General features: G+C 49.8%; 1 pseudogene; it reads right to left on the minus strand.

Moving 5' to 3' along the window:
* Positions 1–6247, minus strand: part of LOC102866203 — a 25895-nt pseudogene extending 19648 nt beyond the window's left edge.
* Between the last annotated feature and the right edge of the window lie 671 nt (positions 6248–6918).

The raw sequence follows: 6918 nt of genomic DNA on the forward strand, positions 1-6918 counted from the left end.
GGCCCCAGCATATATCAGGACTTCATTTCTTTTCATGGCCGAATAGCAATCCTCTGAATAAATGGAGTACACTGTGTAAAACCACGCTCCGGTGAATGGACAACCGGTTGTTTCCACCTGTCAGCCACCGTGACTCGTGTTCACTGAACACACGTGTGGGTGTCTGAGTCCTTCGGTTACTCTGAGCACACTCCTGGGAGTAGAACTACTTTGAGCACGTTATAGGGAGGGGCCAGGCCCTGGAGGAAGACTTCATGCTCTATGAAGTAAAGTCAGTCAGTGAGAGTGAAGTCGCTCAGAGAGATAGGTCGACAAGGTGACTGTCAGGATGCAGGCACAGAGCAGGGTGTAAAAAGGGTGCAGACCTGGACAGGACCAGGGTCAGAGACAATCCCTGACAGTAACACAAAAAAGAGAAGGAGCTGCAGTGATGTGGACGACACCGTGACTGACCAGTGATTCAAGCACAGTGATGCCAGTGAGGGCGGCACAGGGAGGGCACACACGAGGTCATGATGAGTCAACACCATCGCGGTGGCACCAAGAATTGCAACAAAGGGAACTTCATGCTTCTATGCAGACAGACCACCTGCTGATGGACCCTAAGCAGGTCCTCCTCCTGGCTCCCAAAGAGAGAGCTGCAGGGGACACTGATGTGTAGGGTCTGTTTTCATCTTGTGGCTGGACTTCGGGGGGCGAAATTGCTGACTACCTTTATATTACACACCAGTCACCCAAGGTGTGCAAAAGCCCTGCTGACCCTCCACAGTTTGCATGTGGTGTCCCATCTACTGGTGAGGTCATACCCAGTACTATTCCAGGCCCCTTTCTCCCCTCCCTCTCGTACTACTCACCTCCAGGAAGTGGTCAGCTTTGCAGCGCTTGTAGCGAACCTGGTATTTGAGTCTGTACTTATCTGGATCGGGCCAAGACCCAGGAGAAGACCACTGCACCTCCAGTTCATTCTCAGAGACGGTGCTCACACGGAAAATCAATGGAGGGTCCGGTTTGACTGATGGACAAGCAGAAGGCATTCATTCATTCATTCAGCCAACAAGTATGTACTGAGCACCTCCTGCATGTCCAGTGCTGACCCAGACCAGAAACGGAACTAACGCAGAAACCACCCCAGCTCTGTCCTCCTGGAGCTTCTAGGCATCAAAGAAACGGAGAGAAACAGGAGAGGATACAGCACCTCACACAGAGCCCGCAGCAAAGTTTGGAAGTGGCTTGTGGTTTTTAAAACAAATTACATTTTAAATTGTAACTTTTTTAAAGCTGTCACCCATCCTCCTTTCCACACTCACAGTCACCCTCTGGCAGGCTGTAGGGATACTGAGTCCCGCCTACTAATCCAAAAGTTACCCTTTTGTAGCATAAAATCCCGGGTATTACGTTCATTCACCAGGTTGTACAAACATCCCCAGTCAAATTCTAGAACATTTTCTCAGTCCCAAAGGAAAAGCAGACCCTCCAGCAGTCACTGCCCACTCTCCATTGTCCTAAGCCCCAGGCAGCCACTAATCGCTCTATGGGTTTGCCCGTTCTGGACACTGAGAGGAAATGGACTCAGCACGTGGTCCTTTGTGACCAGCTGCTTCTACTCCCCTCCCCACATCCATGGAGAAGGGCATTGCAGAGCATTTGCCCTCTGCGCGACTGAGTAAGAGTCCAGGGGGCAGCTGGGACACATCACGTTTCTCCATCATCTCATGATGGACATCCATGTTGCTTCTACACTTTGGGTTTTAGGAGTAATGTTGCTATGAACACTCAGGTACATACTTGTGTGTGACTCCGTTTCAGTGTTACATGACCACCTCCAGTGAGTCGATTCTGATTTACAACTACCCTTTAGGATGGAGGAGAACTGAAACTTAGGGTTTCCAAAGCTGAGCAAGGATGCCACCTCACAGATTAAGGTGCACCTAGCAGACACCAGTGTATTTTTAACTGCTGCATATGCATGAGAAAGTCAGATAATAAGAAAAATCAAGGGAAATGGATGCCTTCAAATTGGGAGATTGGTGAAGAATATTGAATACACCATGGACTGCCAGACAGAACAGACAGATCTGTCTTGGAGGAAGTGAAGTCAGGGTGCGCCTTAGAGCGAAGATGGCAGGAGACTCCATCTCGCAGACTTTGGGTGTGTTATCAGCCAGGGCCAGTGACTGGGAAAGGACACCAACCTTGGAAAAACAGTGGGTCAGCAAAAGGGAGGAAACCCCTTAGCGAGGTAGGTTGGAATGAATGGCGGATGACTGCGACAATGGGGTGAAGCACAGCGGCGGCTGTGGGGCTGGCTCAGAACCAGCCACAGTGTCACTCAGTCGTACATGTGGTCTCTGTGTTAAAGCTGACTCAACAGCAAATAACGACAACCGATGATCTAAACTAGAGTCACTTTGTACAGGGAAGCTCCTGGTGGGTTTGAACCACTAACAATTGGGTTAGCAACCAGGTCCTTGAGGCACTGTTGTTCAGGGCTCCTTCGGTGTTGTATAGAAGTCTGTGCTCAGCCTTCTGAGTACCTGTCAACTCTTCCCTAAAGCTCTTGCACCATCTTACATTTCCACCAGCAGTGGATGAGGGTTTGCAAGTTTTAACAAAATGCTCAGGGAAGGCCCCACGGAGGAGGTGGCACATGAGCAGATCCCTGGAGCAAGTGCAGGGGAAGCCAGGTGATATCTGTGGGGAAAGCCTTCCAGGCAGTGGGAGCAGCCTGAGCAAAGTCCCTGCTGCTCCATGTGCTGGACGAGTTAGAGGGTGGCTGGAGTGGTAGAGGAGAGAGGAGGAGAAGAGGGCAGAGAGGGGACAGACCAGGGTGAGCGGGTCTCCTGCATACAGCGAGGACTTGGCATTTCACCCAGGGGAGATAGGTGCCCTGGAGGGCGGTGGGCAGAGACCTGGGCCAGATTCCCACGCTCACGAGCGCCCTCTGGCCGCAGCGGGGAGAACAGCTTGTAGGGGCTGAGAGACCAGGGCTGGACCAAGTGGAAGTGGAGTGGGGACGAAGTGGGCAGAATCTGCATAGATTACAGAGAGGACAGGATTGGAGGACACGTAGAGAGAGGAGAGAGAAGCAGAAACCCCCTGGTAGCCTCCACCCCCATGCCACATGTCCTGACTCACTGATGTCCTCAGGCACAAAGGGAAAAAGGGTGGTGGTGATGCCCTCAGGATTGATGGCCGTGATATTGAGCACGTGAGGCTCACTGGATAACAGTGCGAAGTCATACATGGTGCAGCTGCGGGAGATTTGTCTCGGCTGGAGGCAGGTCTTGGTCTCTACAGAGTCGTTGTATCCAACCCTGCAGGAGATGGACACTGTGAGGGCCTGGGCATCTGACATGCCAGGGGATGGGGACAAGGCTCTGTGTTCTGCTCTAGCCCCGCAGTGAGGCACCACTCAGGTGTAAATATAGAACACTTGTGATGCAACGAGTGCCTCTGGGTGTGATCCCATTTCATTTAATTTTCCCTAATTTAATTTTGGCCACAGGTTCTTAGCAATTCCTAAGCCAAAGTCCTGACTATTGAGTCAAATCTGTTCCTTTGAGACCCTGGAGGACTGGGTCCTATGTCTGACCATCAGAGATCCTTGAGGACCCTGTCCATCTGGCTGCTCCATAGGTTCCAAGCCCACCACCTGATTCTGAAGATATAAATCATTAGAGGAACTGCTTATCTGTCTTCTTTGGAACACCTAGTGGACTTGAACCAATGACTTCCAAGTAGCATTCTGACACATAACTCTCAAAATGTTGTTGTTGTTGTTGTTGTTGTTGTTGTTGTTGTTGTCGTTGTTGTTGTTGTTATGTGCCGTCAAGTCGCCTACGACTCATAGCGACCCTATCAAACTCATTGCTGGGAAGATAGAAGGGACTCAGAATTGGGAGCCACCTGCCCCCATCAGGTCTCTGAGCCTGTAAATCACATCAGAGGAGACTGCTTATCTTTGACCTTGGAATAAATGGTGTATTTGAACTTCAAGAGAGGCATGGCCGTTGGGTCAGCATCTCAGCTCCTTATGGACTACGCCACAGAGCTCCAAGCTAGTACTTTTTAAATTATTGAAATACGTTTAAACGCCCTTTGGAACATAATGACCTGTGCATCGGTTACTTCAATGGCAAGTTTTATGAGCTCAGAATAAAACCAGTGGTCAACCACACGTGCTTCAGTACAGAACAGGCCCCACAAGGATCTGAGACGCTAATGGGTCAGAAGTGGATCACCAAGTCTTTCTTCTGATGCACTTCCAGGGCACTGGAACCCAGCCTGCTCTCTGAACTGTGGGGTCCCCAAGAAGGCTGGTCTCCCTTGTGGCTCTCTGACCTGTATCTGGCAATGAATTTGGTGAGCGTTGTGGTGTCTGGAACTGGAAACTGTACCCAGGAGCATTCTATGCTGATCGGGTACCTGGAGGATCGACAGTACACCTTCAGGCTCGAAACTGCTGGAGGAAAGAAAGAGGCATGAGAGTGAGACTTCTGGGCAACAGGCTTTTTGTAAGGCTCGATTCCTCCTCACTGGTGGCTGGCTTGCTTCCATGGCTAGTCACTATCGTGCACCACTGTCTATTGTTATGTGATGTCTTGTTGAAGTGATATCAACCCTACATACAACAGCCCTAAACCCTGCTCTATCCTGTGCCAATCTTATTGTCTCTGACACACCTACCCCATTATACGAGTTACTGAATTAATCCATCTCATTGAGGGTCTTCTTCTCTTACTCAGTTCCTTGATCATCCCAAGCATGGCGTCCCTCTCCAAGAACTGATCCCTCCTTGCAACCTGTCCAAAGTATGTCAGAAGAAGCTTCAGAATCCTTGCCTCCAAGAAGCAGCCTGCTTTCACCCTCTTTAGAAGGAATCTGTTTTCCTCCTAGACAGTACTGGTTTATTCAATACCCTTCCCCAGCACTATAGCTCAAAGGCATCAATTCTCCTTTTCTCATGCCTAGTCAGTGTCCTGCTTTCAGTTGCATAGCAAGTAATTGAAAAGACTATTCCCTCAATAGAGGGGGAAATGAGCTATGGGCAAAGGGGCATGAGTGTATCTCTGAAAAAAAATCAGAGGGCATGAGAAGAGCACAGCCCCTCCCCAGCTCCAGAGCAGAAAGAAGATAAAGAGCCCCTAGACCAGCCCCAAGGGGTTTCTACAGTCATAGCAGAAGGGTTTTGTCTCTTCATTGCTGACACACAGACTGAGTTGTTTCACAAAGAAGGGGGTTTATTAGGGAAGTAAGTTGGAGAGTAGAGAAGGCAAAGAATATCACCCAAAGCAAGTCGAGGTTTCAGCCCAAATTCCAAGGCACAGAGCCTAGTTAGTTCAGGCTCCAGTTTCAGTTCAACAGTCAAATCCAAATCATGCAGCAAGATTTGTCTCAGAGCAGTTATAAGTCAGTTTCTTCTTCAAGCATCTGAGAAGAACAGAAAAACCTTTAACTGTGACCTATCTTACCACAGTTTCTTCCACAGCAATGTCACAGTCTCTCCACCATCAGGGTCTCACTCTCACTATGGTTTTGTTTCAGGCTCCCTCAAGTGCTGTTGCCACAAGCCTTGCTCTTCTCAAGTCTTGCTGTGTAATGTGGGAAGCACTCTTTCTCTTATCCTAGTCCCACAGCTGTTTGTGATTTGCAAGACCATGTGTCTGCAGTTAAGGCAGCTGGAAACCACTGTGGGAACAGATGGACAGGCCCTTCTCCAGCAGGGCCACTGTGTGGATTCGATTCCCAAATTTTGCTCAGCAACCAGGCACATCCCCCAGCACCACCACTAAGCATCCTGACCCCTCTGTATTTGTATCCATATCTGTATCTGTGGTGAAACCAGAGGTTTTAATGTTAACGGGGAGTAAACAGCCTCATTTCCCCACGGAGCAGCTGGTAGAGTGAACTGCCAGCGTCAGGTCAGCAGCTCGGTCTCCTAACCCCATGTTTCACCTGCTTTTCTGGCGTTCTACATGTTGTATTTATCATGGCCAATATCTATGCCTTTTCCCATCCATAAGATGGGGACAGTGACTGGCTCAATACACATGTGTTCTGTGAGTGAATCCACGCCATCCCACACAGTATGACCAGATCTAATCCAGGAGTCAAAGTCTAGCTCGTGGTTCAGTGCAGCCTCGAGGACCCCTTTCCTTCCCACCACCTGGCCCGTTGCACCTTCGCTTCCATCGCAGAACATGTAGCTGGCCGAGAGGATCAAGGTCAAGAGAAGCTTGGGGACCATGCCGGCGGTTCCTTGGGCTGAGAGAAGTGCACTGGAGACTTGCTGGCCAGGTCTCTCTCTGGTACAGGCAGGGCCTGATATCACAGAGCACTTGGCTGGTAGCTGACTCCCTTTAAATAGGGCTGAGGGTTCAGCAGCCTGGATACCAGCCCTTCCCTCAGGCCTGGTGGGTGGGCGGGGAAGGGTTCAGAATGTCCAGGGTAGTGGGGTAGAGGTCAGGAAGAGAGACATAGGGATCCTGAGGCATGTACTTCCCAGCAAGGCCAGTCTTTCCATCTTGTCTTTAGGGGGGGGGAGGGAATCCAGGAAGGAAATGGTAAAAGATCAGGAGAGACAGAGACGAGGGAGAGGATAGAGACAGAGAGACACAGCTACAGAGACAGCTATGTGATTGCTGTTGTTAAATTCTTTAGAGTCAGTTCTGTTTCATAACAGCCCTGTGAATAATAGATCTGAACTTTGCTCTACCCTTTCTCATCATCTCCCACACAGGAGCCCATTGCTGCATATACTGTACCAATCCATCTCATTGGGGGTCTTCCTCTCTTTTGCTGACCCTCTATCTTTCCAAGCATGATGTCTTTTTCCAAGAAATAGCCTCTCCATACAACATGTCCATAGTATGTGCAGTGAAGTGTCACCACCCTTGACTCTAAAGATCACTCAGGCTA

The sequence above is a fragment of the Elephantulus edwardii genome, unplaced genomic scaffold, assembly GCF_000299155.1.
Source record: "Elephantulus edwardii isolate Elephantulus edwardi_28Jun2011 unplaced genomic scaffold, EleEdw1.0 scaffold00374, whole genome shotgun sequence".
Classification (NCBI taxonomy): Eukaryota; Metazoa; Chordata; class Mammalia; order Macroscelidea; family Macroscelididae; genus Elephantulus; species Elephantulus edwardii.